At 37.1% G+C, this 21,991-nt stretch overlaps 1 long non-coding RNA gene across 9 annotated transcripts in view; it reads left to right on the forward strand.

Moving 5' to 3' along the window:
- Nucleotides 1-21,991, forward strand: part of LOC112678721 (uncharacterized) — a 290,591-nt gene that overhangs the window by 185,154 nt on the left and 83,446 nt on the right. For 2 of the 9 annotated variants that reach the window (XR_007408012.1, XR_003147823.3), the window contains one exon: nucleotides 13,405-13,504. The exons of the other annotated variants lie outside the window; for them this stretch is intronic. This is a non-coding gene — a long non-coding RNA (uncharacterized LOC112678721). Of the gene's footprint in view, nucleotides 1-13,404; nucleotides 13,505-21,991 lie in introns of those variants that run through there. 9 annotated transcript variants of the gene reach the window in all.

Below are 21,991 nucleotides of genomic sequence, written 5' to 3' on the forward strand. Positions count from 1 at the left end.
TTAAACTGCTAGTAAGTACACAGTATAGGTCTTTGTCATGCTGATAGTTTCTAGTATATAACATACTATACAATGTTGGTGTTCAACAGTTGTTTATTTAATTAAGTAACAAAAAATATTAACTTCACATAGTATCTATTGATATGAAGTCATGTAGTCCTATAATGAGTGTTAATTTATTAATGACCTTGCAATTTTTAATTTAATTCATTTTAATATGTTTATTATTTATTTTAAATAATGAAAATTTAAAGTAGTGACACCCACAAAGCCAGTACCATTGAAAATGTTTAGTATAACCAGAACCCTGCTGAGAAACATAAGATTATGAGATTCACAGAGAGTTTTATAGATTTTCCAATTTAATTCATTTATCAAATATTAATTAAACATCTAAAATATTCCAGGTACAATATTAAGCCCTGGGGACTCAAAGATTAATAATATAGCATGATACCCAACCTTAAGAAGCTTACAGCTTTTGGGGCAAGACACAACATTCATCAATTCACTGAATAATGTGTGGAGATTAAGTTAGAGATTAATGCAATGCTATGCTGTGTTTAGGGGGAGTGTGATTCGAGCCTGAAGGGCTTCCTGGAGTGGAGTGGTACAGACATGTGAAAGTGAGAGTACATGTTTTGCAAACTATAAATACTATGCAAATATAGGCAAGTATTATTGAAATATGTTTTTGCGAAGAGCTCTGCCTGTAGGAAAAGACGGTTAAATAATCTGAAGTGAAAAATGACTAGTCATTATTTGCTAACACTCATACTGCTCTTTCCATGAATGGAATTGCTGGAATACTACCTAGTGACTAGTGTTAAGATAATGTCCAGAATAAACAAAAACAGAAAAAATTACTGTTGCATTTGGCACAGAATTTAACTTTTAAATCATGTGGTTTAGTGCTATGCATCATAAATATTAAATAATGTACATTCAGTGACAGTCACTAACTTGGTCATTGCTTCCAAATAGTATTAGGACCTTAATTCCATGCACATTAGAGAAAAGTTCATTGATATGCCTTAAAGTTATGTGTACCTAATTTAATGCATGTACTCATCAAATCATAAAGGAAAAGAAAACTGCAACTTAAAATCAACAACATACATATGTTGTAATGGTTGGTCCTGTTCTTTTGACACTGGTTTTAATTGTAGAAAATAGAGCTTCAGGTCCAGTTCCACACATAAGCAATATCTATACTTTGACTTTCACAATACTAATGTTGAGAATGGCTCTTCATTAAAGTTCTTACAATATGATGTGGATGACTTCAGCCAGGATTCATCTTTAGTCAGCAATCTCCTGGTGAGCTGAAGAACGCCAGTTTAAATGTGACATCAAGTGATAAATCTTGAAACCTAACTTGGTCACATAAAGGTAAGGGTAGCACAGCTGCATTATTGAAATATGCATTAAAATGCATTTATGTCAATTACTGATGTGATTTGGAACATAAAAATTCTTAGTTTTATATCAACAATTCCACCAACTACAAATAAGTATAGTATGTTTTCCTCTAGCAAAACTTTAACTTCTAAGTTTGCTATGTTGGTATCATCCTTGTATGATCGCACATGTTCTCTCTTAAAACTACCTTGAAATATTTGATTTTTGCAATGTGCTCTGAGCTCATGCACCCTTCTTTTGGTGCTAATAGGATGATTAAAAGAAATTAAGCTCACGGGTGCCTGGCTGGCTCAGCTGATAGATTGTAAGTGTGAGCCCCACATTGGGAGTAGAAATTACTCCAAAAAATAAAGAAAAAATTAAAGAAAAATCAAACCTCAATATAGGCATAGAAATTGTGTTTCAAGGCATACTTCAGTGTTCAAGAAGTATATGCTGCTATTAATATTTTAAGTTGAACATAAATAAATAAATAAATAAATAAATAAATAAATAAAACATCAAAATGAGAACTCAAATATAAAATTCACCATAAGCAACTCATCAATGTTTGAGAACGTTCAACAGAAAAGCATATACTTCCATTTGGGAATAAGCAATTGAAAATAAAGGAAAAGTTTATAAATTGTTATTTATTTATTTATTATCCCTGGGAGTACCATTTAATCCAATTTTGATGTGGGTGTCCCAAGTAAAAAAAGATGCCACTGTCCCAAGCCACATGTATTAATTTCCATACCAACTTTATCTAGAGTGTGAAAGAGAAAGTGGAAGGATTTGAAAAATATGAAACACTGTTAACTAGCAACTTCATTCTTCATTACAAGTCCTTTTCACGTAGTAAATATAATCGAAACCAACTACTATGGATTGGAGAACTCCGTATGTTTCAGGCCAGTATAGAGGAAGGTGTTCGCATCAATCATAGAATCAATAGTTCGAATGTTTAATTGATTTGAATTTAAAGCAGTAGCTCTGACTCACTTTTAGGCTAGAGATAACCTAAGTTTTAGCCACGCCAACAAAGCACTGCTCCGTGACACTAGCATCGCTGAACAAAATAATAGAAGCCTGATAATTAGATGATCAGCAGAATTACAGACTGTTGGCCATTAGCAGTTTAGGCAGATGTAATGTGTATTGATATGGTGTCATTATCCGAGTGAGTATAGGGACAGAACAAACACCAAAATTCTTTTGCTGAGTCAGCTTGCTTCATCCTGGTAACATGAAATATTTGATAATCTAAGCCATTACATTATTGGTACAAAATGATTTTATTAGATCTCTATCATGAGTCCAAATTTCTCTTAAAATTCACTTGGGAAATTTTCTTCTTAGATATGCAAAAGTTTTTTCCATACTTCTTCTAAGTGCACTCTGGCTTTGTTTTTTGAAATTATTTTAAACTTAACAAAATATTTAGATATACAAGTAATAAAAAAAAAGAAAGAAAAATAGGATAAATATCTATGTACCTACCACATGGCTTAAGAATAAATTATTGTTGGATTTGACACCTGTAGAGTATCACTATCACTTCCTGAGTATATTCTCTTTTATTCTTACCAGAGGAAATCATGATTTTGTTTCTTATCAATCCCTTTATAATTATATTACATGTATTTCTCTATTAGCGTTCTCCAGAGAAACAGAGCCAATAGGATATATATCACATATATTTTATGAGTGTGTATATGTACATGTATATATGTGTGCTCCAGAATCAAATATTGAATAGTCTGCTCTTTGCACATTACATTTCCTCCATGTTTTTATCATATCCATATTTAAATAATTCCGTATCTGCAATTTCTGTTCTGTTCTGTTGGCTGACTTTTTTATTCTTCAACCGATGCTAGACTATCTTAATAAAGCTCTTACATAGGTCTTGCTCTCTATAAGGTGTTTCCACATATTAATGTTAGCTACTCTGTTCTCTTTATACTCAGTGTAATTATAGAATCAGCATCTCATCTTAAGTTCCCTAAAAAAAAATCAAACAAATAAACATAAAAACCTGTTGAGGCTTTGAAGAACTTCATAGATTAATTTGTGGAAAATTCATGTTTTTTACCATGTCTGCTCTTAATTTTTCATGAATACTTATTTATTTAGGTCTCCTCCATTTACTTAGGTCTTACTTAATGTTTCTCAATACAATTTTATCTATTTTATCATGAGGATCTTGCATATATTTTGTTCGATTTTGTATGTTTAAGATTTTGTTGCCGGGCAGCCCCGGTGGCGCAGCGGTTTAGCGCCGCCTGCAGCCCAGGGCGTGATCCTGGAGACCCTGGATCGAGTCCCACGTCAGGCTCTCTGCATGGAGCCTGCTTCTCCCTCTGCCTGTGACTCTGTCTCTCTCTCTCCCTGTGTGTCTCTACGAATAAATAAATAAAATCTTTAAAAAAAAAAAAGATTTTGTTGCTATTGAAAATATATCTGGGGGGCATCTGGGTAACTCAGTCAGTTAAGTATCAGCCTTCAGCTCAGATCATGAGGGTCCTGGGATTGAGCTGCTCCCTGCTCAGCAGGGAGCCTGCTTCTCCCTTTCCCTCTGCTGCTTGCTCCCCCTGCTTGTGCTGTCTTTTTCTCTCTCTTTCAAATAAATAAATAAAATCTTAAGAAAAAAAGATATGTGTTTTGAAATGAAAAGTTTTAAACTGAGCTTCTTTCTTAAACTAAAAATATAAAACTTTTAAAAGAAAACATAAAAAATGCCTCATGTTATTTCATTTGGCAAAACATTATTCTAGATGTCCCTGTGATGATGTTTTTGGATGAGATTAACAGTTAAATTGGAGGACTTTGAGTAAAGCAGACGGCCCTCTGTAATGTGAGTGGGCCTCCTCCAATCAGTTGAAGATCTTACTAGAACAAAAAATTGACCCCCTCCAACCCAGGTGAAATTCTCCCAGCTGGTGGCCTTTGGACTGCTCTTTCTCGGGGCTCTAGCTTGACTGCCCACCTGCAGATTTTGGATTTGTCAATCTCCGTAAGGAATGATCCAATTCCTTAAAGTAAATCTCTCTTTCTGTCTATATATACACATCCTATTAGTTCTGTTTCTCTGTAGAAACCCTGACTAACACTAGACTAGATCAAAAGCATGTTCCATAAAAGAAAAAAGATAAATTGGACTATAACAAAATTAAAAACTTCTGCTCTGCAAAAGACACTGCCAGGAACATGAGAAGAAAAATCACAGAATGGGAGAATGTATTTGTAAATTATATATCTGACAGGGGTTTTATCTTGGACATGTAAATAGTTCTCAGAATTCAACAACACAATAACAACAGAATTCCAAAAAATGGGCAAAATATTTGAATAAACATTTCATCAAAGGACATAAATAGATGACAACTTAGCACATGAAAAGATGCACAACATTACTATTAATTAGGGAGAGTAAGTTAGTACTGCAATGAGTTACCACTGCATACCTACTAAAATGTTGCAGAGGGGAAATCTGACAATACCAAGTGCTGTCAAAGATCTAGAACACCTTTAACTCTTGTACATTGCTGACCAAAATTCAAAATAGTGCAACCACATTAGAAAACAGTATGGATGCTTCTCTTATAGTTAACTGTGCACTTACATCACCCAGCCATTTGACTCCTAAGATTATTGCCCAAAGGAAATGAATACTTAAGTTCACATAAAAACCTGTATGTCAACGTTGACAGCAGCTTTGATTAAAATAGACAAAAACTAGAAATAATCCAAACATACTTCAACTGGTGAATGGAAAAATAAATTGTGGTAAAGCTATATAAAGTAATAAGAAGGAATCAGCTATTGATGCACGCAACAACATGAATGAATCGCAACTGCTTTGGGGTTAGTAAATGTTGTCAGAACTAAAAGTCTGATTCTGGAGCACCTGGGTGGCTCAGTCAGTTAAGTGTTTGCCTTTGGCTCAGGTCATGATCCCAGGGTCCTGAGATTGAGCCCTAAGTCAGGCACCCTGCTCAGTGGGGACCCTATTTCTCCCTCTCTCCCCTGCAGTACTCCCTCGCTATCTCTCTGTCTCTCTCAAATAAATAAAATCTTAAAAAAATAAAAATCTGATTCTGTCTGATTCCATTTATAAGACGTTCAAAAATGGCAAAACCACCTGAACAGAGAGTACATCAGTGGATGCGGAGGTTGATTGGGGTGAGAGATTGCTTACAAAGAGGCAACACAAGGGAAATTTTAATATGAAGGAATGATCCTGTATCATAACTGTATTAGTAACTACATAACTCTGATGAAATTCATAAAATGGTACATGACAAAGAATATACTGTATGCCAATGAAAAACCTAAAGCATGAAAAGTATGTCTGTAGTATTTTTATTCAACTTTCCTATCTGAGCTTTTGTGTATTAAGTTAAAACCTTTTATTTCTGATTCCTAAGTGAGGAGCCTTATGATAGTTGATATAGATACTTTCCCAAGGAAAGAAGCTGGGATAAGAAAAACTAATTAAAAATGGAAATGCCCCCTTCATGTCAAGTACAACATTATGCACTTTATATCTATTTACATACTCTTGATAAAATCCCCGTCAAATATATAATTTACAAATTCATTCTCCCATTCTGTGACTTGTCTTCTAATTCTCCTTTAGTGGAGTGAAAGTTTTAAATTTTGGTCGGATCTAATTTCCCTGTCACAGCAACTCTACAAGGTAAGTTGTTATCCATACACCTATTTATCATGTATAGAGAGCAGGAAACTGAGGCTTGAGAGGGTAACAGGTAAATGCCTGACTCGACATTTCTATAATCCCCATTACAACATTATGAGGCACTTATTTATTATTAATCAGGGTCCTTGTAATTTGTGGATGAAGGATGGGAGGCAGATGAGGTATTTTGATTGCTGTGTCTTTGTTTTTCCTTTTTTTTCCCAAAGTGACCAACTGTGTGGCACATAAGACAAGTGACCTTGATGAGAGGATGTAACTTAATGGAATCCCTCCCTTTAGGAAATTCTTTGTCTTTCCGGAGCTCTCCTAGCAGGTGGCAGCAGTATATCCACAGCCACGTTACCACTGAAGTGACATACTGTTAACAAAATATTAGGTGCTTTCTTTTGACTATTGCTTTCAATGTTCCAGAGACATCAAATGTGTAATCATCCAAAAGTAGTTTGATAATCATCAAATTACTTTTCTGTGAAGAACAAAGCTTGATGTTGACCCTGTTTTTTCAATATGTGTTGACAAGTGCCCAGGCAAATGGAAAATATTTCTTGGAGAAAATCTGGGTCATCGGATCGTCTAAATAATCATCCACTTTGCAAGCCGTACTTTCTATGTTTTTATTAATATTTGGTGTGGGCTGCCTACAAACCTTTCTGTGAAACTCTGTGAACACAGGGTTGGTGGGATAGTGTTGCTCTGTCAGGGTAGGTACACATGTCCATTTTGTGTCATGTATGTAGTAAGTAGGAGACAGGGTTAGGGAATGAGGGAAGGACGGTCCTGTTAGCCGCAGCCCCGGGGCAGAGCTCAGACAGTTGGAATTCCAAGGCAAAACCTTTCAGACAGGCCTGAGACCGAATCTCACAAAAGTTAAAGGGTACGCTGGGCAGTCTAGAATGAAGGAAGCAACAGCTCACAGAGCCAGGGAAGCTGGAAAGGGAGGCCAGAGAATAGTCCTGCCAGGCACTTGGCACCAAAAAGACAATAGGTGGGACAAAACCTAGGCAATAGCCTTCCTAATGCCTTTCCCACCAGGCGGGACACTGTTTCTGAGCAAAATAATCCAAAACTCAAGTGTGGAAGCAGGCAGGGAGCACTGGTTGGTTGGAGAGAGAAATGTACTTGGATAGAGAAGAGGCAAATCTAGACAGCATACTATGATTATTTGATTATTAACTTATTCTTGTGATTTTGAATTAAGAACTTGGTGTGATTGTTTTCATTTAAACTTGGAAGTTATCATTTTGTTTTGTCTTCTCTTTTTTGCCACATGAACTAGAGAGGATTATCTTCCTGACCCAGAGTCAAATTTTAAAACAACAAAAGAACACCCATTAGCCTGGTCTGATTTGCTTGAGCCAGTGCTAGTTTTCATCCTTGCTTTATGTTAACTGAATCCCTTACCTTTACCTCTAAAGCCAGCAGGTGTAAGCGAGACAGTCTATTAGGAATATTAATGTGTGTGCGGTTGTTCCTTAATTTCCTCTCCTCCCATTTAAGCAGGTAGCCAGGCCTACATGTTCATTGCCTTAGATAATTTCATAGGCAAGAAATCAGATCACAGCCTCATTTTCTTTGTTCGGTAAAGGCCACACATAGTGAAGAGACTGGATAGAGAGTGAAAAGGGAGAGAATGCTCAGAAATCACCAATAAAGAAAGGCCGATTGGCCCTGCCATTTGTGGGCGCGTGTGACCTGTTTTGTTGCAAAGCCCTGCAGAGAAGGAAAGACCTCAGAGGGGAAAGACCACGTGGCATGTGGTGGGAAGGCTGGACCCAGGACAGAGCCACCAGCCTTTGCAGAGATGCCTGCGCCCTCAAGAGTAGCTCAGAGGCCATAGGTAATGGGTATAGCAGCAGCCGTTATAATGCTGGTAGAGTCTGAAGGCCCTACCCATATTTCAAAAGTTATGTAATCTTCCCAACTGGGGGGCTGTCTTATTGAAAGGAAGGGCCTCAGCACTGATTGAAATAGATTTCTTTAAGAGATTTTTATTATTTATTCATGAGAGACAGAGAGAGAGAGAGAGAGAGGCAGAGGGAGAAGCAGGCTCCATGCAGGAAGCCTGATGTAGGACTTGAACCCGGGTCTCCAGGATCATGCCCTGGGCCGAAGGCAGGCGCTAAACCACTGAGCCACCCAGGGATCCCCCTAAAATAGGTTTTTTTTTAAAGATTTTATTTATTGGGGAGCCCTGGGTGGCTCAGCGGTTTAGTGCCTACCTTCGGCCCAGGGCGTGATCCTGGAGTCCTGGGATGGAGTCCCACATTGGGCTTCCTGCATGGAGCCTCTCTCTCTCCGTCTCCCTATCTCCCTCTCTCTCTCTCTCTCTCTCAAATAAATAAATGAAATTTAAAAATAATTATTTATTTATTTATTCATGATAATAACCAGAGACAGAGGCAGAGACATAGGCCAAGGGAGACGCAGGCTCCCTCTCGGGAGCCCAATGCGGGACTGGACCCTGAGATCATGACCTGAGCCGAAAGCAGATGCTCAACCACTGAGCCACCCAGGTGCCCCTAAAATAGAATTTTCTTTCAGAGGGTAGAAGAATAAACAAGGGAGAGGCTTGGAGGCAGTTTTAGGTGGACTTAAAGAGATCTTAAAACACTTTTGTTTCTTGCTCTCCAGAGTTTGCAGATTAATATTCACTCAGGGTCTGTGCTTGATAATAATACTTTACATATTAAATCAACAGGGTTAAATTGACAAAGAATTTCAAGGATCCCACATAGTACTACTGTTCTTATTTAGATTGAATTATTATTTTCAAACAGATTGGAATATAATGGTCTTTAGACCATTTTTAGATTTGTAGAATTTTAGTGGGAGGAAGGACCAATTTAAGCCAACTTTTTTTTTTTTTTTCCAAATTAAAAAGAATCTGAAATCCGAAGTCCTAAAATGACCTTAGAGATCACACAGGTTGAGTGGGGCAGTTGGGACCAGAGCTCCCACCTCCTGGCACGCAGCCCCAGCACTACCTGCCTTCTCACATTATGTTCATAAAGCACCCAAGCCGGTCTGGCTCTGCTTCAAAAAGTGATAAATTGAGAGGAGAAAACCTCTGCCTTCATTTAGGGCAAATTTGTCTGCTGCAGTCAGAAACTAATGTTCCTTCAATTGCTTGTCTACGGAATGGTTTTATTCTTCACAGTGAGCCCCTAAGGGTGTCAGATCTGTGGTTGTGACGAGTCATCTAGCCCTGCTCCCCTCAATCCCCAAGTGGGGGGTCGAGGGGAGAAATTCTGGTTGTCTGTGGGAGGGCCAGCCCCGTGGAAACAGAACAAAAAATCGCTCCAGGTTTTACCTGTGGGCCGCTGTGTCTTAGAGACTGTTACAACAAAACAAAACTGAGAGTAGGCCTGAAACCCTCCAAGCAGACAAAACCATTTAAGCCACTTAAGCAAAATTAAATCTAGCATATTCCATGAATATAAGTGAAACTTCACTTAGAGGATTTCTGATAATCAGAACAAACTTAAGTCACCCTCCTAAACTGGTGTAAGGTAATTGTACCCAATGCCCTGCTGCCGAGAAGCCCGCGCTGTCACAACCAGGCACAGTGAAGGTTTTCACTCGAATAAGCCCTCCTGTTACCCCAGGCATCTGGGCGTCATAACCCCCCAGTTCGCACAGTGACTTTGCTGTGTGCACAATAAGATGCTTCCTGAATACTATTTTACTGATCCGGTTATAATTGTCTCCGGATTTTTGACCAGACAAAGGGTGTATCCTAGAGCCATCATTCCATATCTGCCATGTTTCTTCAACCTGCATTACTCTCTCCTTCCTCTGCTTTCACCCTCCTCCCCACCTGTCTACAGTTCATTTTTCCAAAGTTTAGTCTAAACTTTTTATCAGTGCAGGCAACTGTTTTGAAAGGCACGCTCCGCCATCTGATCCTCAATGAGATTTCTGGTCTCTACTATCCAGTTCTAATTTATCCTCTACTGGTTGTTGTACTGGTCATCGTTTCATGGGTATCTGATTCTCCCCCCTAGGCTGTGACCTTTGGTTCTCATTTCTGAGTAACTACCAAACACTCAGTAGAACACTTTAAACCTTGTAAAGTTTTAAAAAATGTTTCTTGATGGGCTTATTGACATTACATTAAAGGGTCAGTTAAATAGTCTGTATCTAATTTTAAAAAGAACAGAGCAATAACACAACTCTACAAAGTAGCTGTTCCCCCTCTAGCAGGTTGCAGAAATAGAAAAATTCATAGTCTTCCACAAGGGCAATTAAGAGATTTTTCTGCTGTATTACTATGTTAAGCTTTTATTTATTTATTTATTGGGGGATGGGGGAGAAAGATAGCGAAAACCAGAGTCTTTAAGCAGACTCCTTGCTGAGTGTGGAGCCCCATGAGGGGCTCAAAGCAAGGCTCCATCTCAAGATCATGACCTGAATGAAACCAAGAGTGAAACTGACTTAGCCAGCTAGGTGTCCCTCTGCTGTATTATTTTGAAAATTGTTTCTTTGAAAAAAAAAATTGTTTCTTTGAATTAACTCCCTTGGAAACACCATTAGTTTCAGTTCTCCAAACTATTCTAGGTAGAACGAGTGTAAAGAATTATAACTCGGTGTTTTCAAGAATTTGATAAATATTTTATGGTCTTTGCTTTTACTACTATACCATTTCTTCTGTGAATCGAACTCTGATTTGGCTTAGTTTGAATTACTCTAGTCTGGTTTGGTTTGGGTAAATTTTTTTGTTTGGTTTAATTTTACTATTGGACCTTAGCTATTAAAATCTATTAGTAAAAAAAAAAATAGTAAATTTTCACCCAGAATGTCTAGTATATTTATGAACCCTGTATATATACTAGCATATTACATCAGTGGTAAATCCAAGAAAGGCAAAATTCCTTTTTAGCTGTTAGCTATGGTTTTAAAATAAGTCTTAGAAATAAATGCATCCTCTTTCATTTTCACATTCAATTTTATAGAATATTTTAGAGCTGAATTGGTGAAATTCACCATCATCTTGAATTAGATATTGTTCTTTTGGCTCTAAAAAAGGATACTTCTATCTTAATGCATACCCCATGTCAATCATTACTTGGAAGTGTCATCATGACCACCATGTAAGCAATTAATTTTTTTTTGAGCAGTTACTATACCAGGCACTGTGTTTACCATTTCTAAGTGTTATCTGATTTAATATAGTACCTTAATATAAGTATTATCTAATTTAATACAGGTAACTTAATATAGACATAATTTTAAGAAATTAAGTAACTTGGGGCACCTGGATGGCTTAGTCAGTTAAGCATCTGCCTTGGGCTCAGGCCATGATCCCAGGGTCATGGGATCAAGCCCTGCATCAGCTTCCTGTTCAGCAGGGAGCTTGTTTCTCCCTCTCCCCTCTGCTCCTGCTCCCTCTCACTATCTCTCCCTCTCAAACAAATAAACAAAATCTTAAAAATAAATAAAATAAGTAACTTGACCAAAGTTTTATAGTTACTAAAAGTAATGAAGCTAAGCCTTCATCTTGGGTTGATCTGACCACAAAGTCACAGTCTTAGCTATGAAGTTAGCCAGTACTTTATTCTTATTCTGCTAAACATGTCTACTAAAACGAGCATACTCAACATAAATTCAGTGCATTTAAAATCTCCTTTACCTGTGCTTGCTCTCCTTTCTCTTCCTTTTCCTCTTACTTTCTTTTCTTTAAAGTGTTTGTGAAAAACAGAGCCATTAATCAGTACATTTATATTCTCAATGATACATTTGCATTATGTTTCTAATTTAATGTGTCTCCTGGGGCACTTGGGTGGCTCAGTGATTGAGCATCTGCCTTTGGCTCAGGTCATGATCCCAGGGTCCTGCATGAGGCTTCCCACAGGGACCCTGCTTCTCCCTCTGCCTATGTCTCTGCCTCTCTCTGTGCCTCTCATGAATAAATACATAAAAATCTTTAAAAAATAAATTAATGTATTTCCATTTAAATCAATGCATTTTTAGTAAAATCAAGCAAATGTAATATATTTTCAAAGAATTGTTTACCTACGTTATTTATCTAATTTAACAGATTAAAGAAGATTTAAGCCATCATATCAGTAAATTCTTCTTTTTAGCTCAACAACCATCTTTTAATACCTTCAACATTTGGCAGAGGAATTTAGCAAAAATGATTATTGTATCTTGAATTGAATTACTTGTAAGCAAATAAAAAATGAAGACAATTAAATTCATGTGCTGTGTAGACTTCAATGCAAATCTTGCAATAATCGCATTTAACTTTGAATTCTTGCTTAACAATTGCATCCCTGTGAGAATTACCGAGAGAATTGTGAAGGGAAAAAATACACATTCAATTTCCAAACAAAAGGAAGTTATTTTAAAAGTTTTGGAATATGGTTGCATATTGAAACACAGCATTGTTTACCGTTAATAAATGAAAGCCAATTGATTTAAACAGGTAGTCTCAAAGTTGACTCCTTATACTATGTCCCTTGTATTTGAGCTCAAGACTTGATGCTCAACAGGGAACAGGAATTGCAGATGGAGATGAGGGTGGAGGATGGAGTGGTTTTAAGGACTGCAGAGCAGGATATAACCTAAAGAATTCCATACAATCCCCAAGTTATTTCTTCTTGCTGGCTTGAATGAAAAAAAAGTAATTTAGTAAAAGAATTATGATTTGATTCATAATAAAAAAGAATTCAGCTGAAACTGTCTAAGCTCATAAATCATAATACAAGCTATCAAATTAGAAGGATTCAAGAACCCAGACTAGCCTTGAGTTCTCACTGGAGGTGTAGAGTCCTTCCTTTAGCCTAGTGGTTTTTGAAGATGTTGTCCATAAATGGCTTAATAAAAATACAGACTCCTGACATTACTGGGCTACTGAGTCAAAATACCCATGGGATAGCCCAGGAATCTCTATTTTAGTGAGTACCTTGAGTGATTTTTAAAACTATAGCAAAGCACTAAAGTACAGAAATCTCCAGTGTGTATCTGGGATGCATATTTACATATGAATCTACTCAGGTAACTGCCATTCAGAATCAAGATATAGCAAATTTCCATTACCTTAAAAGATATGTCATGCTGCTTTTCAGGTAATAACACAGCCAGAGGAAATATACCACGATTTGCCTTATCTTAAAATACATACAAGTGGAATAAATGGTATTTTGTTTTTTGTAACTGATAGGCTCCTTTCAACATTGTATATATAAGATCCATCCATGTTATTGAGCATATGAATAGATATTCTGTTTTAATTGATTTATAGTTGAGTGATGGCTATTTGCATAATTTTCCAGGTGATTCTTATGGACCAAAGTTGACCCTTGAACCATGCAAGTTTGAATTGCACAGGTCTACCTCTACATGGAATTTTTTTCAATAAATACAGTACAGTGCTATAAATACATTTTGTCTTTCTTATGACTTTCTTAATAAGCTTACCTAATTGAAACAATAGAGTATAGAATACATATGACACAAAATATGTATTCATTGACTGTTTTTTGATATCGGTAAGGCTTTCATTCAACAGTAGGCTATTAGTAGTAAAGTTGTGAGGGAGTCAAAAGTTGTATGTGGATTGTTACTGTGCAGGGGGGTTGGTACCCCTAACCCCTACATTGTTCAAGGAAGGATCAACTATATAACATTTAAAAATCTTTCACCTAGATCTTTGAAGAGGTATTCTGTGGTTGATGAGGGCAGCTGCACCAAAATAAGAACTTTCAAAAATACTATCTCCTGACCATTTTATCGTGGGGTTTCAAATCTGAATCACCTCTTTGGTTAAAACATATTTACAGAGATTGGATTTATATTTAAGTAAGTGTTATCTGAGAGAATTTTAAATGCATAAACCACATAAAATGCTTTATCATATCACTATATGTAGATGTATTAAATTAGTTGGATTAGAGAAGGTTGATGGGAGCTAACTAACAGGAAAAACCAGTAAAGAAACGGCTATCCTATTTTAATTATGGAAAAGGGGGATGAAGAAATAGGGAATGAAGTGGATTATAGGGCTATGGAGCTCTTTTGTCAAATACTTTGCATCAGCTTCCAGTCCCACTCATTTCTTCACATGCCAGAGCCTGCTACCTGCCACCATTTCCTATTGAACCCATCCTGAGTAGGGCTGTGCATCTCACTCTCTTCCCATATGGGGAAAATACCAGCTTTGCATAAACAGGACTGCATCCTATGCTCTCTTTTTCCCCAGTCCAGGCACTTTCTAGATTGACAAGAAAACCCTCAGGGCAGTGGTTGTGGGTATGTATCCAACACTGCATTAGGCATTATCTTTGTCAGACAGTAAAAACAGAAAGTTCCAGTGATGCTCTATGAATATAGATGTTTCTCAAACTTTACCTTTCACTCAGCGTGGTGCTAGATCTAGGCTAAGGAAACTCAGGGAATAGGAAATTCATAAAGTATGACCAAAACCACATTCGAATTTATTTGTTGAACAGCAGACATATTTCTTATATAATATAACTGAGAACTTAGTGACTATGCCTTCCATTTGGCTTTAGAATTAGTTTCTTGTTAGGCCTCTGAGTATCCCTCAAGGATAAGCTGGAACCAATAATCAGTAAAGAAGCCTGGATTTATAGTAACAGTCTAAACATTTTTTACAGTGTGTGAAATTATCTGTACATTTACACGTGTATGTGTGTGTTTGTGTAAACTACACACACACGTACACACAAAATTAGAACATGATAACCTAGGACTTCTTGTTATATTTCAACTTAATGCCTCAAGGTTGGAGGCTATGTCAACACTAAATTCTGATAATTCTGTATTGTCAAAATCTGGTCAAAAGCTGAACATCTAGTATATCCCTCAATCACTTAAAAAATACTTAATATTCACAAGAAGATGTGTTTCTAGTAATATTCTTAGTATATTACATACTTCGCATGGAACAATTGATAAAACTTTTCCCTCTCATTTCTTAATTCTACCACAGTAGCAACAGCCCTCTGTTGGGTATTTCTTTGCTTTTAAACCATCTCTCGTCATTCACATAACAACTACTGAGAGTTGAAAATTTTTAGGGATTTAATGTTTTCCAGATCGTGCATGCTCAAGGATGAAGCTAGCTTTTGAGACTTTTACAAGGCTGGTTGGAACCGAGTTTTTATTTACTTTAGAGAAATTGGGCAGCTGAGACAAGAAGAAATAATGGATTCATTTGAGTGAATGAAGAAGAGGCGTTGGCCATATGCCTTCCTGTTAGATCGTTACCTGCATTTTCTCACAACTTTATGCCAAGAAAGAGAATAGCTAATTCCAGAAGGCTCTTGCACAATCTTACGAACTTGAGCGTTCAGTATCCCTGAAGTAAGGAAATCACAAGTCAAAACTGAAGCTTTGTCTTTGCATAGGAATACATTTTTCAAGGCTAATTTCTAAAGCACTTTTGTCTTTTATCACAGAAAAATACACCATTGATATTTTTATTATAAAGACTGTGAAAATTGTCTTCTTTCAGCAATATAACATCCACTTATTTGTCTCAACCACTGTATAAGACACCTGGATGTTTATCTCCTTTACTTTCATACTTACAGGCCATACTAGCACAATTTACTCCCTTTTCTAAATATGCAGTTCGATTGACCTGTGAAAATCTAAGTTGGCTATATCCCTTTGCCTGAAACTTCAATGGCTTTTTTTCCCACTCAGAAAAACACACAAAATCTAAAAAATGCAAAAAAAAAAAAAAAAAATCCAAATTCCTTAGATTGGCCCTTAAGATTGTGGATAATCTGTTATCTCCCTAACTTTATCTCTCAGCCTTCTCTTCCATGATCCTTTATCCAGAACTAGCCACTGTTGGCTTTCTTACTATTCCTTTAACCATGAGAAGCACACACCCAGCTAAAATCTTTGCACTCACTGAGCCTTGGCCTGAAATGTTCTTTCCAGTGCTATTCTGCTGGCTTGTTCCTTCACTTTCTTTTGTTTATCTACTTAAATGACATTTGCTCAGGTAGGGCCCTTTTTGACGGTGCCATATAAAAGGACAACTTTTTTCTGCCTTGTCTCTCCCTAGCCCCGAGACATACTATCTACTCACTTTTCAAAATTTTGCTGCCTGTTTCTCCCAACTCGAAGTTGAGCTCCATGAAGTCTCACGTCCTTCTGTTTTCCAAGAATGGAGAAGAGCATGAAGTTGATGCTCAAAATGTATTTTTTTAAAGATTTATTTATTTATTTATTTATGATAGAGAGAGAGACAGAGAGAGAGAGAGAGAGGCAGAGACACAGGAGGGAGAAGCAGGCTCCATGCCGAGAGCCCGACGTGGGACTTGATCCCGGGACTCCAGGATCGTGCCCTGGGCCAAAGGCAGGCACCAAACCGCTGAGCCACCCAGGGATTCCCCTCAAAATGTATTTTTAATAAATGAAGGACTAGGGAGAGATAATACAGTAAAACTTAAATTGTGAAACAGCTGAGTTTGGTCTTGACTTTGTTCATCTTTTATTAGCAAAGGCATTGTAAAGACACTACAGCTGGACCAACAGGTGCCAACACAAATGTCTGAAGCCCACAGATAAAAGATTTTGGGGTAGTGTGTGTGTGTGTGTGTGTGTGTGTCAAAGAGGAGGGGTATATTTATGTTTCATTTCAGTAGAACCGATGTCTCCACAGCATGACCTAAAAGGTCACACAGACATAAATCATGAACCTCACTCAGTGCAACAGGTGTGACCTGAGACCCTTAGCCTCCATTTGGAGCTTTAGTAGTCAAGTAAATTACCACATGCCAATAAAAAGTATAGATTCAAAATTGGTCTTGAGATTCCGTTACTCTGCAGTTATATAGGGTAATCCATTGCCCTCTTTCTTTCTTGACTTCCCAATATATTCTTACTTCACCCCCATCATCTTTTCTACCTTCCTGAAAAGTGCCAATTTTTCCAGCTATAGAAAACCTTCACTACTGCATCTGCTTTTTATCTGCATACCACTCGGTGAGGCAAGAGTCCTTAGTTTGCCTCTTGATTTCTGAAACAAGCTCTGTCCAACACCATTGTGGATACTCTGCTCTCAAGTGGAGGCAGATGGTCTGTCAGAGACTTCAAATCATTAGCAGCAAGGAAGCAAGCTTTTCTGTTGGTACAAGTTTAAGTTTATGAGACTTGGTCATACACCACACACATTTTCCACCAATGTGACATACATGCTATCTAGAGCCTAATTTAATTTGTGACAACTTTGGCTGCGTGGTGATCAAATTATGGCAAAACTAAGTTAAATATATTGATACAGTCATTAATTTGGCTTAGAAATTTAACACACAGAAGAAACCAATTGCTAAATGTTTGGTGACATGTTAAATGCATTCTTCAGCATGAGGAGAGAAAAACACTCAGTTTAATGCTGTGCTCTGCATCTCATGTAGAAATTCCCTGTAGCAGCAAGTGTCCTAAACCTGGCAGCCAGAGCAATGGAGGAGTCCTGGAAGAGGAGATTTGGAAACATCTTACTGACTGGTGGTAGCAACAGGAATAATGTTCAGCTCATCTCTAGTTTTTATAACTGCAGACATCATTAACATGAGTTCCATAATATGATGAAAAGTGGGCAGAAAGTCATGATTGATATATATTTTTTAAACTACAATGACCATTTTGTAAGAGAATGAGGAACCCAATGAATCTGGGAACGTAGAAACAGTTACTATTATTAGGGTAAGGAGAGGGCAGGTAATCTTTTTTCTAAGTTTGAATTTTCATGTTATTGGAAACATGAATTAATAGTCATTTTAAAATTGGGAACCAGGTCGGTATAGTATTGTGGATTTGTTGGCACTAAATCTAGAGATTGTATCTCAGTTCTTAGAAGACGCCTAATGATGCTCATAAATAGCTTGCCGTACACACTCAGCAAATAGCCATACATCAAAGTATGGAAAGTATGGAAGAATTTAACTTACAAGTGGTTATAGCTCCCACCTTGCAAATCGAATACAAAAGACAATTTCACCATAACACAGACATCCAAATGGGAAGGGAAGTACTTAGCACCTAACACAGGTATATTGGCAGGTATTTCTTAGGTTAACTTATTCACCTCCACAACAATTCTGGGGGGTTGTTACCCCATTTTAGAGAGAAGCAAATGGAGCTTCAGAATGATTGAGTAACATCCCAAACCACAGAGCCAGGGAGTCCGTTTCAAATGCTAGCTTGCCTGTGCTTAGGATAGGAGCATGTGAAAATGAATATTTACTTGCCCCTCAGGATTTAATGATTTTTGTATTGACAAAGTGTTTTGTGTCCACATGTAAATAATCCAGAGCCACTGGGCAACTGGGTTCGGGGGAGGGGGAGGGCTAATATTATTATACTCTAATTTTGATGAATCTTCATAAAGCAATAAAATGGTATTGATAATTATATGTGTGTGTGTGTGTGTGTGTGTGTGTTTAATGGAAAGTATCCTAAGCTACCTCCACTTCATTTACCTGACAAATAGAAGTAAAAGTTGACCTAGTTAGTGACATTCTCCATTCTTTGTACACTACCTTCCTTCTGAGAACCACAGCACAGTGCACACTATAGCCAATAAGCCAGAGTGCCTGCACTAATGTACTTCTACTAAGTTAAATGCATACCAGTCATCTGTGTTTGTTTCCAGACCTATTTAAACCAGCTTTATATACTGCTAAAAATAAATAATTCAACTGGATGATATAAAATGCTGAAATTACAGTAGGAAAACTGTTGGATTAATGAAAATTACGTTGCACACTTTCAAAAAACTTAATAAGGGCAAATGTTTAAATGATTGCTATGGAACTAGGTGTGATCCAGACAACTGAAAAGATTGAAGGCAGGAGTGGGGGAAGAACCACAACATTTAAAATGATTCTGTAATCAGACTGTTACACAACTGCCTGTAAGGTCCTGCTACACTTGAAAGAACACAAAACTAGAAAATATAGAGAGACCATTACAAGTGTGATTCATATAAAAAGACAACTGAAATTTCAATTGAAGAATCCATTTATTTTAAGGCAAAAATCACAAAGTGATTAAGCGTGTATTTAGTTTAAAAAATTTATGTCTATATCACTTGTCATGATTTTCTGCTTTAAATAAAAGTTCTGATTAATAAAATTAATCATCTCAATTAAGAAGTTAATCAACTCATCTTGTTTGTCTCGTTGTATTAGTTTTCAGTTTCTACAGTCAGAAGTCTGGATGTGGTTTGGCTGGATTGTCTACTCAGAGTCTTAAGGAGGTGAAATCAAGGTGTCAGTCGTATGGGGCTGCCATCTGGGGCTCGGAATCCCTTCCATACTCACTGGTTCTTGGAAGAATCCATTTCCTTGCAGTTCTAGGGCGGAAGTCCCCATTTTCCTGCTGTTTCCTGGGGACTATGCCCACCTCCGAGAGACTGCATTCAGTTCTTTGCCACGTGGCCTCCGTAAGCAGTTCGCAGCAAGCATGTTTGCTTTTTTTCCTGATCTGTGAGAGTGTGTCTCTGACTTTCTTTGCTGGAGAAAATATTCTACTTTTAAAGGGCCTATGTAATTAAATTGGGTTGGCCTGGATAACTTCCCTTTCTTAAAGTAAACTCTGCTACATTGCATAGCTTAATCACCACAGTGAAATGAATTATAGTCACAGTCCCGGAGTGCTACAGGACATGTGCTCTAGGGGGCTCAGAATCTTAGGGGGCATCTTAGAGTCCTGCCTACCACAACCACGTAAAAGACTGGTGTGTGACCACAAGGGGCTCCGGTATCCCCCAGCCCACATTACATAAGCAAAGCTCAATTGGAATCAAATGGCGATCTGTAACCTTTAGCTTTTGCTTCCATCCTTTCTTTATCCTCTGTCCCTTCCAAAGCAATATAAATGTTTACAGGATAATAAGAAGCTGATGATAATTTTAGCAATGAGTGGTTTCTGTATCTGGAGAAAGAAAAATTCTGACTTTATTAACAAAACCACTTTGGGAGAAATTCTCAGCCAGCCTCTTATTCTCTGACACCCACATCATTTCTCTTTAAACTAAGTCTGACTTAGAAAAAAGAAAATATATTTGGAATATTAGTTTGAGTTGGTGAGAGATCATGATTCCTAAAATAACCATTTGTTCTAAGAAGAAAACACTTCAAAATAATACATTACAATAATAACAAATTGAAACAATAGTAACAGGAGTCTGATGCAGGATCTGAACAGTGGGAAGTGGGCTGAGACCAGTTGGCAATCAATGAGTGTGAGGTCCAAGTCAATGGGACTCTGCTGATGAGTGTGCACTAAGGAATCTCAGAAAAGAAGGCATTTTGATCTTTACATGCAGACACTATGATGCTTTCCATCTATATTAACCTGTGCTTTCTACCTTGAAAGGCATTAAACAGTCTTCCCTACTTTGACCCTTCGGACCAGGTAGGAAACGTGCTTTTGCCATAATGCACGTTCTCTGTTCTCTTTTGCCTTGGTATAAAAAAAAAAGAAGCATGACTGATATGAGTGAAAGAAGAAGAGCAAAGCTCATTTCCATTCTATACATCTATATTCCATAGACCTTCTCTATGCCCAATGAAGCAAATCCTTCCATTCTTGAAGGCAAACAACTGGAGAAGATGGTTTAGAGGAAATTTAACCCTCAAAAGAAAGTTTTAAGTGGATGTTTTAAGAGTTCTTTCCTACTACACCATTATATATGTCTATAAATAGAAAATATATCATAAAATGTTTAGACAATTTTAGGGGTCAAGCAGAGTGGACATGAGTGACTTACTAGTTGTGAGACATCATAATCTCATTTTATCTACTTCTCTACTAACCCCCCAAAAATGAAAAAAGCAAAACATTCAGCGGACTCTTTATCAACCTTCCCATACCTTATTCCCTGGGTAAACAGACATTCTCTCATACAAAACACAAACATATGATTATTTATCATGCATAAATGATCTTCCCAAACACGTTTTTAAAATGCTTCAGCAGAACTGTCTGAAATGGTATTAGCCAAGCTGTACTGCAAATAGTTCAGATTTAAATATATTTCCAAAACTCAAGCTTCATTGTAAGAATACCATGGATTTTCAATTCATAAAATTGAAAACATAATTTCCCTACTTTCAATATTTCTCTCATCTCTCTTAACCATTTCCATTTCTATTATATCTCTAGCAGCAGTTCATACTATATGCTTCTGTCTGTTACCAGGTTTCTGACAAAAAATATACATAAAAATCATTATGGTAACAAATCCTCATGCCCCTGTGGGAGTGTAAAATGGTACTACCAATTTTCGATAACAAATTTGCAATTTTGTAAAAAATTAGACATGCATGTATCCTATGACAGACACATCAGGTCCATTTCTAGGGATTCATCCTGAAGAAAGGAAAGCATACATTCACAGAAAGCTTGTGTAAGAATGCTCATAACAGATTTCTTTTTAATGGCCAAGAAGTGGAAATAATATTTGTTCACATCAAGAAGAGAACTAAAAAACAACTGAGATATATACAATGAAATACTATTGAGAAATAGGATTGAACTACTGAAATATAAAACATGACTCAATCTCAAAAACACTATGCTCATCAAAAGTAGCTAGATACAGACGGTACATTTATGATTCCACTAATATGAAAAAAGCAAAAATAATACAATGACAGAACACAGATTCATGGATTCATCAGGACTTGCAAAGATTGCCTGGGAAGGAATATGAAGGAAATTCCTGCAGTGATGAAATGTTTTCTATCCTGATAAGGGGATGTGGATTACATGGAGGTTTGCATTTGTCAAAGCTAGACAAACTAACCTGAGATTAATGCATTACACTGTATAAAAATAATGCTTCCATAGGAAATCATTTTTTTCAAATAATAT

Source organism: Canis lupus, chromosome 33, assembly GCF_003254725.2.
Source record: "Canis lupus dingo isolate Sandy chromosome 33, ASM325472v2, whole genome shotgun sequence".
Taxonomy (NCBI): domain Eukaryota; kingdom Metazoa; phylum Chordata; class Mammalia; order Carnivora; family Canidae; genus Canis; species Canis lupus.